Source organism: Acomys russatus, chromosome X (genome assembly GCF_903995435.1).
Source record: "Acomys russatus chromosome X, mAcoRus1.1, whole genome shotgun sequence".
Taxonomy (NCBI): domain Eukaryota; kingdom Metazoa; phylum Chordata; class Mammalia; order Rodentia; family Muridae; genus Acomys; species Acomys russatus.
This window is the reverse complement of record NC_067169.1, coordinates 119,228,988-119,241,633: the sequence shown is the minus strand read 5'-3', so window position 1 is coordinate 119,241,633 and position 12,646 is coordinate 119,228,988.

Sequence of the window (12,646 nt, the reverse complement as noted above, 5' to 3'; positions counted from 1 at the left end):
TAGCTTCCCATGGTGACCCTCCTGGAGTAGACTGAAGTCAGCTCTAAGTTCTGCTCAGGGTTTACACTCCCAATCCCTTGGTCCATTCACAGACATTCTTTCTACAATCTTTTGGGGATTTGTTTGTGTTTCTTTGAGACAAGATTTCTCTGTGTAGCCTTGCCTGTCCTAGAACTCAATCTGTAAACCAGGCCTCCCTCAAAGGCACATAGATCTGTCTGCCTCTGCTGCCTGAGCTCTGGGATTAATGGCATGTGACATCACCAGCAGCTCAGACACTCCTTAAAATGGGAAGGATTCTATAGCAGCTGCAGTGTCCACATCACCCCAAATGAATAAAGACACTTCAATAATGGTGACTTTCACAACTTCTTCCCCACCAGTCCCTTCCCACTCAAGGGCTCTGTCCCTGTACGTGAGTGGTCACCAGAGTTAATAGGCTACTGCCATAGTTTTGGTCCTTGAGTATCCTCCAGTGGTCCATTGTGGCAGGGGTTTGCATTACTAAGGCATGCCTCTGACAGACTGTGGTGGCTCAGGGCAGAATGTCTCCCTCTTTTCTACCCTGTTCTGTGCTTTAAGCACTTGGCCCTGTCACTCTCACCTGCCAGGATGTGTTATTGTCTCCTGAGCAGAAAAAGGCATGGGAAGAAACTGAGATTCCTGTCCTTGCAAACTGCCTCAGGTGTTTCACTGTGGTAATATGAAGCTGGCTAAGGCAGCTTGTAAAGACCCCCAAAATGTGCCAGCCTCAGTCTTAAGGACATGTGTAAGAAACGTGATGTTTTTCTACGTGGGAAGGACACAGACTGCTTAACTGAAAAAACCCACAATTCAGAGGCATCCAAAGCCCTACACTTTATTTGTTCACATGCAGGGGCTTACTGATGAAGCCCAGCAACACAGAGGAGGGCAGAGCAGTCATTTAAAAATCCTCAGGATTAAGGAGGAAGCATGTGCCCAGGTATGGGACATGAGCAAAACTGGTGAGCCGCCTGGACAGAATCTTATTCAAGTCCTCTTCCACTAAGCATGGGAGGTGTCCTCTCTGCACTACCACTTTGAAACAGGGTGCTGGTCTTCAGAGAGGTCAAGCTGTGCTACATACTGGGAGGCGGGGCACCACTCCTGTTCTATCTGGTTGTGGTTTCCCAATGTAAATCTGTATCTCCCTCTGCAGACTGGTGCTGGAGGCAAATGAACACACCACAGCCTCTGCTGTCCCTCATCTGAGGTGGAGTGAGGCTTCCTTCCACCACACCTTCCACACCTAGACTCAGTCAATAAACACACGCGCAGTGGTACCTATTACTATGTTCAAAGTAGCACCCAACATGTCAGTGATGGTGCAAGCCCTAAGCAGGAGGACTTTGGCTGGGTGAGCAGAAGGATTGTTATTTGGTAAAGGGAGGCCAAAAGCCTGTTTTCTGCTTAGGGGGAGCCTCGCTTAAAGTAACAGCAACCTCCCTTATCCTGCCCCAGAGGACATAATTCTTGGGCAAGGGCAGTAGTTCAGGGTCAATCCAAATATCCTGTACCAGTTCAAACAACCCACCCTACGGACCGTCGCAAAAAGAAATGTGCTTCCTTACCTACCATGCCTTTGCAGCTTAATCTCCAACAAGCCTTTCTTTCTACTGATGTAGCAGGCTAGTTAACTGTGCCCTCGCTTATACCTATTAGGTTTGGATGGCTTCAGTCATGTCTAGCTAAGCAAGTAGAAATTCTCCTTAGGATTTAACTAAAGCTATTTTATTTTATTTATTCTCCTCCTCCTTCTCTCTCTTTCTCCTCCCCCTCCTCCTCCCTCTTCTCCTCCTCCTCCTTGTTCTCTCTCTCTCTCTCTCTCTCTCTCTCTCTCTCTCTCTCTCTCTCTCTCTCTCTCTCCTCTCCTCTCTCTCTCCTCTCTTCCCTCCCTCCCTCCCTGAGTGGGTGTGTGTGGGTTGCTGTCAGGCAGGGTCCATATGAAAATAATCAGTGAACAACTTGTGTGAATTGCTCTCTCCTGTGGAGGGCTGGGTTGAGCATCTGAGGCTTTCCCTGAGGCCCTAATATATGTGGAGAAGAGGCATGGCTCCTTCTTTAAACCAAGAATATGCTTGGAGGAGCCAGTAATGGTTTGGAGCCAGGGCCTTGAGGACTTTTCCCTGAGGCCCCAATGTAACCAGGAATATGCTTGGCAGAGCTGCTAACGGCCTGGGGCAAGCCTGGCTACATATTCTGAGAACCCCACTTTTCCCAACATTTGGGGCTATGGTTATCAGACCAAAGGCCACTGCTGTGTGCTTTGCTCTGTCATGCTCTTGAGATGACCTGTCCTTGGGTGGCATTGTTTGATTAGCTTCTTGCTGATTTTATCCCATTTCACTCCTGTAAATAATCTATAAGATGCTGTACCTTTTTTTTTTTCTCTTCAAGACAGGGTTTCACTTGGTAGCCCAAAATGTGCTGAAACTTGCTCTGTAGAACAGGATGGGCTTGAACTCAGAGGTCCCCCTGCCTCTGCCTACAAACATTGGGATTAAAAGTGTGCACCGCCATGTCCAGCGATGCTGTGCTTGTTAAGAAGCTTGTTTGGCATAAGAGATCGCTTTTACAAGATCTCCTGCCCACAGTTTTTCTGTCTTTCTCGTCTCCTGGCACCTCCCTCTCAGGACCTTGTTACTGAAGAGTGACCTGCAGGTTCAGTCAAACTGCTACCCGAAGGGGTGTACCTGAGTACAGGAGAGAGACTAGGCATTCCTGGGATACCTCTATCCATATCTGTATACTGATTACACATATATACATAAGAAGTCGTGCCCGGCAGAGAAGAATCAGCAGTAAACGTGGGACAGCCAAATTCTGAAGAGGACGTTAGCAGCATTAGATCCTTTGCTTCTGCACTCTAGTTCTTATAATGAATTATTAAAGCACTTCAAAAGCTTCTTTATTTTCATTCTAAAGCCTGCCCTTGCTTCCCTGACAAAGTTTCTGTGAATTTAAAGGCAAGAGAACATGCAGGTAAAACTCACAGACAGAACACCACCTATGAGGGCCAACTAAGCTTCTGCACCACCTACCCCCAGCAGGGGCAGAGCTTAGAGCAAGGGAGGAGCAAGCAAGGGAGGGATAATTTGCACTAGGAAATTTGCTTTAAAATTGCTTAGATCCACAGGGTGAAGTTAATTTAACTGTAGTACAACACCCCCAAATTTCTGGTTACTCCATAGTCCAAAGCAGACTGGAGGAAAAAACAATTTTTAAAAAAAATTAAAAATGGTGTAGGAAAAAAAAAAGTGACATCAGTGCTTAAATTACTTCATGATGCGAGATGGAACAAGGAAAATGGATTTCTTGTGTTGGTGTTATGTTTTTGTTTTTGTTTTTGGTGAAACAGTCATAAAATCTCCAAAAATGGCTCCTTCTGGTTCCTCTGAGCCAATGCTCCTACCACAGCAGGGGTTTTCAGACCAATGGGCCAAAGACAGAAGAGATACATGAAAAAGTAAGAAATTAGGAAAACATGCAGTGGCTGGGTGGCTCTGAAGGCTCCTGCACTAGCTCCAGGAGGTGAGCAGAACCTACAGCAGGGGAGGAAGCTTGCCTGTGTGGGGGCTGTTGTTTGGTTATTCACTCACTCACTCACTACATCACTCACTCACTCACTCACTCACTCATTTTTTTATATCCCTACTGCAGCCCACTCCCTCCTCTCCTCTGGGTCCCACCCTCCTACCCTCTTTTCTCTCTCAGGCCCCTCCCCTTCTCAGAAAATGAGAGCCCCCACCCATCAACTCACCTCAGCACATCAAGGGTTTTTTAAAGGTGACCTAGATCCTGGTGGCTGGGGGCACAAAGGGTGGGGTGACTGGCAGCCTGGCAGCCTAGCCTTAGGCCCCAGACCCTCCTCCACCCAAGCCTCTCAGGAGAGCCACTTGCTAGTGGAGGTGAGCCAAGGCCATGGCCTAGCATGTGACACAGAGCAGGCAGGACAAATGTGCCTGAGAGGACACAGGCAGGCGCTGACACACACAGCTTCATAGTGACAATGCTAAAATATCTCTGACCTTCAATCCTTTTCTATTTCTCTCTCTCTGCTCTGATTAATTTCTACACATCAGGTTTTACCACTCAAACGTCCAATTGGAACACTCTCTTGGTTGCAAGGAGGTCTAATGAGCTCCCATCAATCCAAGCAGAGCACCTGCTGCTCTCAAATGACCTGTGGCATTTAAGCCAAAGGGCTGACTGTAGAATGTGGGATTTGACCCTCCCATTTCAGGTTCATAGGTGTTTTTTCTTTCTCCATAAGTCCTTTAGCCCCCTTTCCTGGGTCAGTCCATCAGAATAACCTTCTGGCTCTGTGACAGGGACAAGGAGAACAGAGCAGCCTAAGAGATAAATACAAAAAACAAAGGCTAAAACTGAGCTGGTAACATGTCCTTGAAGAGAGTTACAATGTATCCATCCTTCCTCTCTTCTCCACCCACCCTATCAACTACCTATGAGAGCAACTTCCTGGACCCAAAGAGATGTTGATATTTTATTTTAATTTTGATACAGTTTTACAGGATACATAACAGTAACACAGTACTTCCAAAAACTAACAGTTTGTGGCTGACTAATTTCAACAACAACTACAACCAAATAGTTCAAGTTGCTAGGGGTAAAGAGCTGCTAATGGAAGGTAGCCTCAATTCCCTAAGGAGTAGTTAGCTGTTCTAAGCAGGCCTTCCCAGGAAATTTTATGTAAAAGTGGGATGGGGCTTTCTCTATAGTACTATTAAATCTCGTGGTATTAATAAATAAAAATGTAATGCTGCTAAAATAAAAACATTTTGGTAAATACGGGTTTGTATATAAAGATTGAGATAGATATTTATTTGAAAAACACACACACAAGAGGGTTTCTCATAACCTATAAAATCCAAAGTAAGTTATATAAAGTACACAGAGCATACATAAGCTATATAAGGCATATGAAGAATAAAAATTAAAGGCAATATTACGCTGTTAAAGATTATAACGTCCATGTTTAGCAATTAAAAACAGGCTGTATAGTATATCAAATAAAGGTTTTAAAATATCTGACTCTCATTACATAATAACTGAAAGTAGCAGCCTGATGTAACTGATCTTCTGGGTGATATTCATGTGCTGGCTTGCCACTGCTCTCTTGAATGATTCTAGCATATCATCAACTATCCCTATTTGTTTGTCATTGGGAGGACCCTAATGTGTCTCTTGCATCTTAATGACCTATAAGGATTAAGGCTTTGGGGTCCATGGAGACTGATATACAGTCTTTAAAATACCACTTCATTCATCACTTGAATATTCCAGTTTCTAACAACCCACAGGTTGTCCAAGCAGATAGATAGTCCCCAGGTTGCAATAAAGAGCCAATGCTCTGCTTTCAAAGCACAATCCACCTTTGGGTGCTGTGTTCCATGGCTCTAACATGGTCCATGGTTCTAAAGGACTCTGTTTCTCTGAATGGAAAACCGGAGGGGCTGGTTGAATTGTCTTGGGTGTGCCCACCTAGTCAGGGTTGATATCCTCAGATCCCCTCATTGAACCCCATCCTGTTATAATGTCTACAAAAAAAAAAAAAAAAAAAAAAAGACTCAACTAGACCTTTGACTGTTAGCCACAGCTCTGGACCTCGTGATAATCTATGAGACTTTTAGAGAGGAAAAACAACTGTAACATGTTTGGAATCAGTGCTTATGTTAGCCTTCCACATATATTATTTACTCAGGAAGGCCCTCTGCCCCCAAAAGTAGGGAATGTCTCCAGGTTATTTGTATCAAGTGTTTTTCTCTAATTGTATAGTATTTCAAATAAAAGTTTTAAAATTTATGACTCATTATATAATAACTGAAAACATCAGACTGATGTAACTGATCTTCTGGGTGATTTTCATGTGCTGCCTTGCACTGCTCTCTTGAATGATTCTGGCATATCATCAACTATCCCTACTTGTTTGTCATTGGGAGGTCCCTAATGTGTCCCTTGCATCTTAATGACCTATAAGGCTTACGGCTTTGGGGTCAATGGAGACTGATTTACAGTCTCCATCCAATCTAGCCAAAGACACATTGTACAAGTTACGGGATTTAATCTGCTTTACAACCCTCCACCTCCATTCAATATTATGATTACAATATGTGTATTGATAATTCTTTTTACAATGCTAGAAGGTGTTTGTTGGTTGGAGGACATAAGAGTCTCTTACATATTCAGACACCGGTACACTCATCTGGACTTAAAAAAAAAATAATTAAAAAGGAGAGAACTTCTGAGGCCTGGACTGATCAACCAAGGCTTTCCCTGAGGCCCTGACCTATGGACAAGGCACTATATCCTTCTTCTCAAAATTATCATCCTGTTTGGCAGAGCCAGTAATAGCCTGGGGCCAGGCCTTGGGAGCTTTCCCCCCAGAAGCACTGATGTATGGGGAAGGAAGGAATGTAGCGCAGTCTCTAAAACCAGAATTATGCTTAGTAGAGCTGGTAATGGCCTGGGGCAGGGGCCTTGGAGGAGCTATGGCTCCACATCCTGTGAACTCAAGTCTTCCAATCACATGGGGCTGTGATTACCAGCACCAAGGCCACTATGTGCTCAGTCTGTAATGCTCTGGAGGGGCCCTGTGTTTCCCCTGTGTAATTTGAACATCCTCCTGCTGACTGTGTCCCACTGTATGGTGACATCTGCTGACTTTGTCCCTTCTCTCCACTGGAAACGGTGTATAAGGTGTAGTACTTCCTACAAACCTGCCTGGCCTAAGACAAAGCTGTAGCGAGATGTTTGGTGTCTTAAAAAATCGAGTTATGTAACCATCTTTTGGTTTTAATCCCAGGCATGGGATATGTGGCTGCTTCAGATTGTCCACAGCAGCAGAGTATTTGCCTCCTGTGTGCTTTGGCAGGGGCGCAGTTCTGCCAGCTGAAGATAGTTTAATTCTGGGGACTCTAGAGAGGGTATAAAAAGACCAGAGCCCCAAGACAGCAGGCCTGGCTTTCTCCTCCTGCTTCCTGCTGCAGCTGCTACTGTTGCTGATTGGTCACCTGATAGTGAGAAAAGAGGTGATAAGGAGATTTTGGAAGCCAGGTACTGTGGTGCAGGCCTGTAATCCCAGCACTCAGCGATTTGAGGGAGTCCAGCCCAGCCAAGGTGACATGGAGAAATCCTGTCATGAAAAACCAACTGAGTAACAAAATAATAAGAAGAAGATGTAGAAGGAAGAGGAGGAGTAGAATGAGGAAGAGGAGGAAGAAGAAGAGAGGAAGAAGAGGAGGAGGAGAGGAAGAAGAAGAAGAAGAAGAAGAAGAAGAAGAAGAAGAAGAAGAAGAAGAAGAGAGGGATGAGCAAGGCTCAGGATCCAAGGCTCCTCAGGTCCTCAGGGGTTGAGCCATCCCTTCCTAGCAGCAGCAGCAGCTGGAGAAGTAGCCCACGGAAGATTTTTGAGAAGGAAAGCTGGAAGACCTTTCTTTGTCAGCTCTGCTCTGGAGAAGACTGGTAACTTACAAAGCTTTTCTTTGTCTCCCACTTTTTGTGAAGAGAACCTCTTCCTATCTACACACCCCATTAACAATGTGCTTCAAGCTCCTCATTCAGCAGACAGTGTTGTTTACTAAAGGGTACAAGACTTTGACAATGCACTCCCGTTTGTCCCTTTAGATGTCTGAAGACAGGCAGTCAGGGAGGCAGAGGAGAAGCCAGTTTATGTCACATACATATGTCACCACCTTACACATGAGTCATTTCTCTTTGCTGGGGTCCTGCCACTGCATAGCACACCTTTCGCCAGCCACTTCTGCCATTTTCTGCATCACAAAAAAAGACCAGTAGAATGTGGTGTGGCCACTATAGCTGCGTTTCAAATTAGCTAGCCTAATCCATTTTTTTTTTTTAGATCTATGGCTACTTCAACTTCCAGAGGGACAAGCCAGAGTTCCTGGGGAATACTGTCAGGAGCAAATTGACTAATGTGGCTGTGGTGAGCGAGGCACAATCTCCATTCACATGTGCAGGGCCACATCCAAAAATGGATGAGGTTTTTACCTACCAGACATTCCCCTAGGTTACATAAGGCCAAGAAAGATGGCATGAAGTCCCACCAGGGGGTTCCCGACAAACAGACACCTGCAGGCAACATTTGCACAGGGCCTTCTAGTACACTGAAAAAGAGCAACATCCCTGTAAGTTAAGTGCCCCTGACACCTGCCCACCTCAGGAGACAAGTGGCCTGAGCAGAGAGGGCACATCTGATCATGGGACAGTTTCTCCATCGGCTACTGGTAAGATGGAAGGGGCAGTGCCTGCAGCAGGTAGCTCCTCAGCATACCTCAGGTACGTGATGTCTATGTAGAACACTTGCCATTCCATCATGAAAGCTGACCTCTCAACCATCTCCCTAAGAGAGTCAGCTGAGGAGGAAGAGGAGGAGTGAGAGGAAGAGGAGGAAGGGGAGGAAGGGGAGGAATGGGGAGGAAAGGGAGGAAGAGGAGGAAGAGATGGAGGAGAAGAACCAATATGCAGATAACACAAGTATAATCTGCGCACTGTTCAAAACAAAACAAGCTCAGGAAATCCCGGTCCACTAAAGACTGGGAAAAAGTCACCATTTTTCTGAAAATGCGTCAGTTTCAGTTCTTACTACATTAAAACCAATTTTGTGGTGCTGAATGAACATCTTAAAGTTAAGCCCAGAGTCTGCGAGCTATGCTATCTAACCCTTGGGTCACCCTTGCCCTTCCATGGACAGCAGCCGCAGTTTTATGCCCTCAGCAAACTGGGTGCAGAAGGCTATAGCTACTGACCTGGTGGTGTCTCCTCACACTAGTCAGGTATCTGGAAGTAGGAGATTCCATTCTCCAGGCTCCCTGCCATCTGGAGATGTTGCCAGGAAGTTTCTTAGCAGCAGCCTAGGAAGGGTCACAGCCAAGGATCCCTTAGCCCTGTATAAGCACACCTCAAACTACTGCTTGTCTGCTAAGACATGGACACTACTGTATCCTGGCCTGGGAGATGCAGGCCTTTCCTCTCAGAGCCTTGGGGTAGGAAATTGCCTGACCCATGAGGAAGACAGACACTAGAAACTTTGCAAAAGAACCTGCAAAGGCTTGCTACAAAATATCCTCCACGTAACACTTTTTTTTTTTTTTTTTTTTTTTTTGCTTTTTGAGACAGGTTTCTCTGTGTATCCTTGGCTGTCCTGGACTCTCTTTGTAGACCAGATTGGCCTGGAACTCGCAAAGATCTGCTTTCCTTTGTCTCCCAGGTGCTGGGATTGCAGCCATGAGTCACCTCACCTGGCCACCTAATACTTGTTCATCAACCTCAAAGAATCAGAGCTATATTTAGGATTTGTAAGATAAGTAATAACTGGGTGTGGGCCAGGCTTCCTTGCTCGGGAAACCTGTCCACAGAGCTCTTGCACTGCAGAAGGACTGGGGCCTTTCCCTGTTCATCACACATTTGCCAGGGCATCGGTGTCGACTCAGTGCCTGGCCCTGGACTTGGCACCTGGTCTCCTGGATGCTGTTCATACACTACATGGGTCTGGGCTGAAATAACGACATGAGGAAGTACATATGATGTGGAGGGGGCACATACACTAAGTGCTGTTTATCTGTGCAATCCACACTACAGCAGGGGATCCTTAGCACAGAGGGCAATGCCTCGCAGTTCTCCATTTCCCTAAACACTGAGATAATTGGGGCCATGTCGGGAAGGTCATGGGGGGGCACAGCAAGAGGGAGGTCCTATTTGCCATCCCCTTCATGAGGGCATGGAAGTCTGGATGGGTCTGGAAACAGCGAGGAGTGGGCCATGTTCTGCAAGCCAAGGGTGGCTCAATGTTGCCTTGCCTTTAGAGTCTGCACTGTGAGAGTGAGCTGACAGGGCCTTTACTTAGCTGCCTTCTCAGCACCATTGCACCCCGGCTCCTCTGAGCCCACAGTGGTCCCACCGTCCTCCCCAAGGGAGCAACTCTAAAAGCCACTCTAGTCACTCAGTGTTCATGCTGCCTGTCACAGGCATTACAGTTTGCACACAATCGAGCACACACAGTCCAATGCAATAAAAACAGACTCTTTCCTGACACTCGCTCTCAGACCACAAACAGGAACAGAGGCCCAGAATGGAGCAGTAACTACTCAAGTCTGAGAAACCCTGGCCTGTGCACCCTAGCCCAGCTCCTCTGGTGGGCCTTAGAAGGATAACTGCTGTTTCCGGAAGATTCAGCACACATTCTACAGCTCATAGCAAAACAGAAACACCAACTTGCTGAGCAGCATCCTAAGAACTCCCCCCCTAAGCTGTCAGCACTATGTTCTGCACACCCTCATGGAGTACCTGTCACTGCTTTGTCAAACCTACACCTTGGCCAGGGCAAGGCCTCAGTTTCCTTGGGGATCATTCAGAGCACGTCCTCCTATACCGTTTCTCATAGTGTGCCCATCTTTTTGAACATTATGATTGCTGATGGTACTGTTCTGGTAGGTATTCAGCAGAGAACACCAACACAACTCACAGTTTGACCTGTTTTAGTACAAAACCAACATAAGGCTCTTGGGAGGGGAGGCAAGCAAACCTTTTCTTCCTCCGACTTCCTGGGCCCAGCCAGAAGCACACCACAGCCTACCCCTTCAGTCTCAAAGCTACTTTCCATGTGACCAGAAACTCCATTGAACTTGACGATCCACTGCCTCACCTTGTCACAGGTCAGTGGGTACCTGCTTGGGGACAGATCCAACGCAAATAAAGGGCTGAGATAACTGCTGTCTGTGGAACTTGGGAGACCTAGCAGGATAGGATACCAAAAGGACAGTGTATAGTCAGCTCTGACAGAAGCCACCGTTCCCTAGGGGAACACACAGGAGGAACAGCCCCCTTGGCCTAGGAGGGGCTTTATGGCTGAGTGAGCTGACATTAGCACAGAGTGATATTCTTGGAGCCTCTGTTTTTTATGCTTGCCTATGTCACTGCCACTGATCTTCTTAGCTCACCAGAAAAGAAGTGAACAGATTCTTTGAAGAAAAGAATGATTGCCTCACTCATTACTTGGTTCTGGACCACAGGAGGCACCCACCAGCAGGTCAGAAAAAAATGTTCAGTTAGTGGGCCGAGCTATTATACCAAGAAGGCGGGATCTAACAGGAGAAAAGCTGTATCTCTCCAGATTAAAGACATCTCTTCAGATACAGCTGCGGGCAGGGATTTGCTGCATTAAATCCCATTGCCCTTAATGCAATTGGCAAAACATACACGGCATTAGATCACAGACCACAGACCTTCACTCCTCAAAATCTCGTCTTGATGACTTCACAACCTAAGGGCAAAGAGGACCTGGTTCATGTGGAGAAGCACCCGGGCTTCCCACTTGTGTGCACCCACACTTAGAAGGAGAGAGGATGTGATGGGCTCGTAGGGGGCTTGGACTGACAAGGCCTGCCTGGACACTGAGTCACACAATACAAACAACTGCAGATAAGGGTACGTTTATGGAGGTTACAGCTCACAGGCTCTGGGCCAAAGGTTCCTTCTTCTTTCCCTTGCAGTGTGTCCCAGAAACTTCCCACTCAGGATCACTCAGTCTTCGGTGATGGGAAAGCACAGTTTTCCACCTCCAGAAATCCCAATAATATTTCCAGTACAAGGATGGATGACTCCCACACCCAGGTGAGGGAGTGTCCAGGGCTATGAATGAGAACATGCAGTCCAGTTCAGGCCCACATGGTACCACCACTGATGTAGATTCCTGAGGCTGCCCCCACCTGACTGGGATTCCAATGTATAAGCTCTAATGCTTTTGCCCAAACTCTGGTATCTCTTATACAAGAAGTATAAACTGACACACAGCCGCACATCTACTTGCACCCACACCTAATTATATATCCACTGCCCCGACGTGTAAAGCCAACACATACTCAACCAATGAGGCCCAAAGCCACCACCATTCTGCATCAAGGACTGGAAAGCCTTTCACTTAATCATGCACGAATCTGAATTGGCCGCTAGGGGACTCTTTTGGACTCAATAGACTCTGGGAAGCTCTGACTAATCAGTGCTGGGGACCAGGTCTGTAGTACTCAGCCAGGAAGAAAAGAGAACTGAGGGGAAAAAAAATATCAGAAGATTAAAAAAGTCAGGATGAAGCCATGCAAGGGTGGGACTGAGAGTGGTAAGGCCTTGGTGAGAAAGGCCTGGAAAAGATGCAGAGGAGAGCTGCTGTGAGCCTGATGTAATGAGTTGGGAGGCTGGGCTGTGGAAGGAGCAAGGCAGGTTAATGAGTGCTCAGAACAACTGGGGTCTAACAGGAGCTGTGGACTGTTTGTTGAGGTAAAGTAGAGGTGGAGCTCCGAGCGGTGACATAATAAGTCACCTAATAGGTGGGGAACTGACTACTGACATTGGTAGGAACGATATGGGAATAGCAGAGCTAGGATGTGCTCAGGGGTAAGAGCGATGATGTAGAACTGGAAGGACTGAGGAAGGAAGAAAGTTGGGCTATGAATTTTGAGGCAGGAATTGGAGGTACGGCTGTGAACCCTGACATATGTAGGCAGACACATGGAGTACTAAACAGAGGTTGGGGCTGGAGTGGTGAGCTAGGAGTTGAAGATAGGACAGTGAACGGTGACCTAGTGGGCAAAAT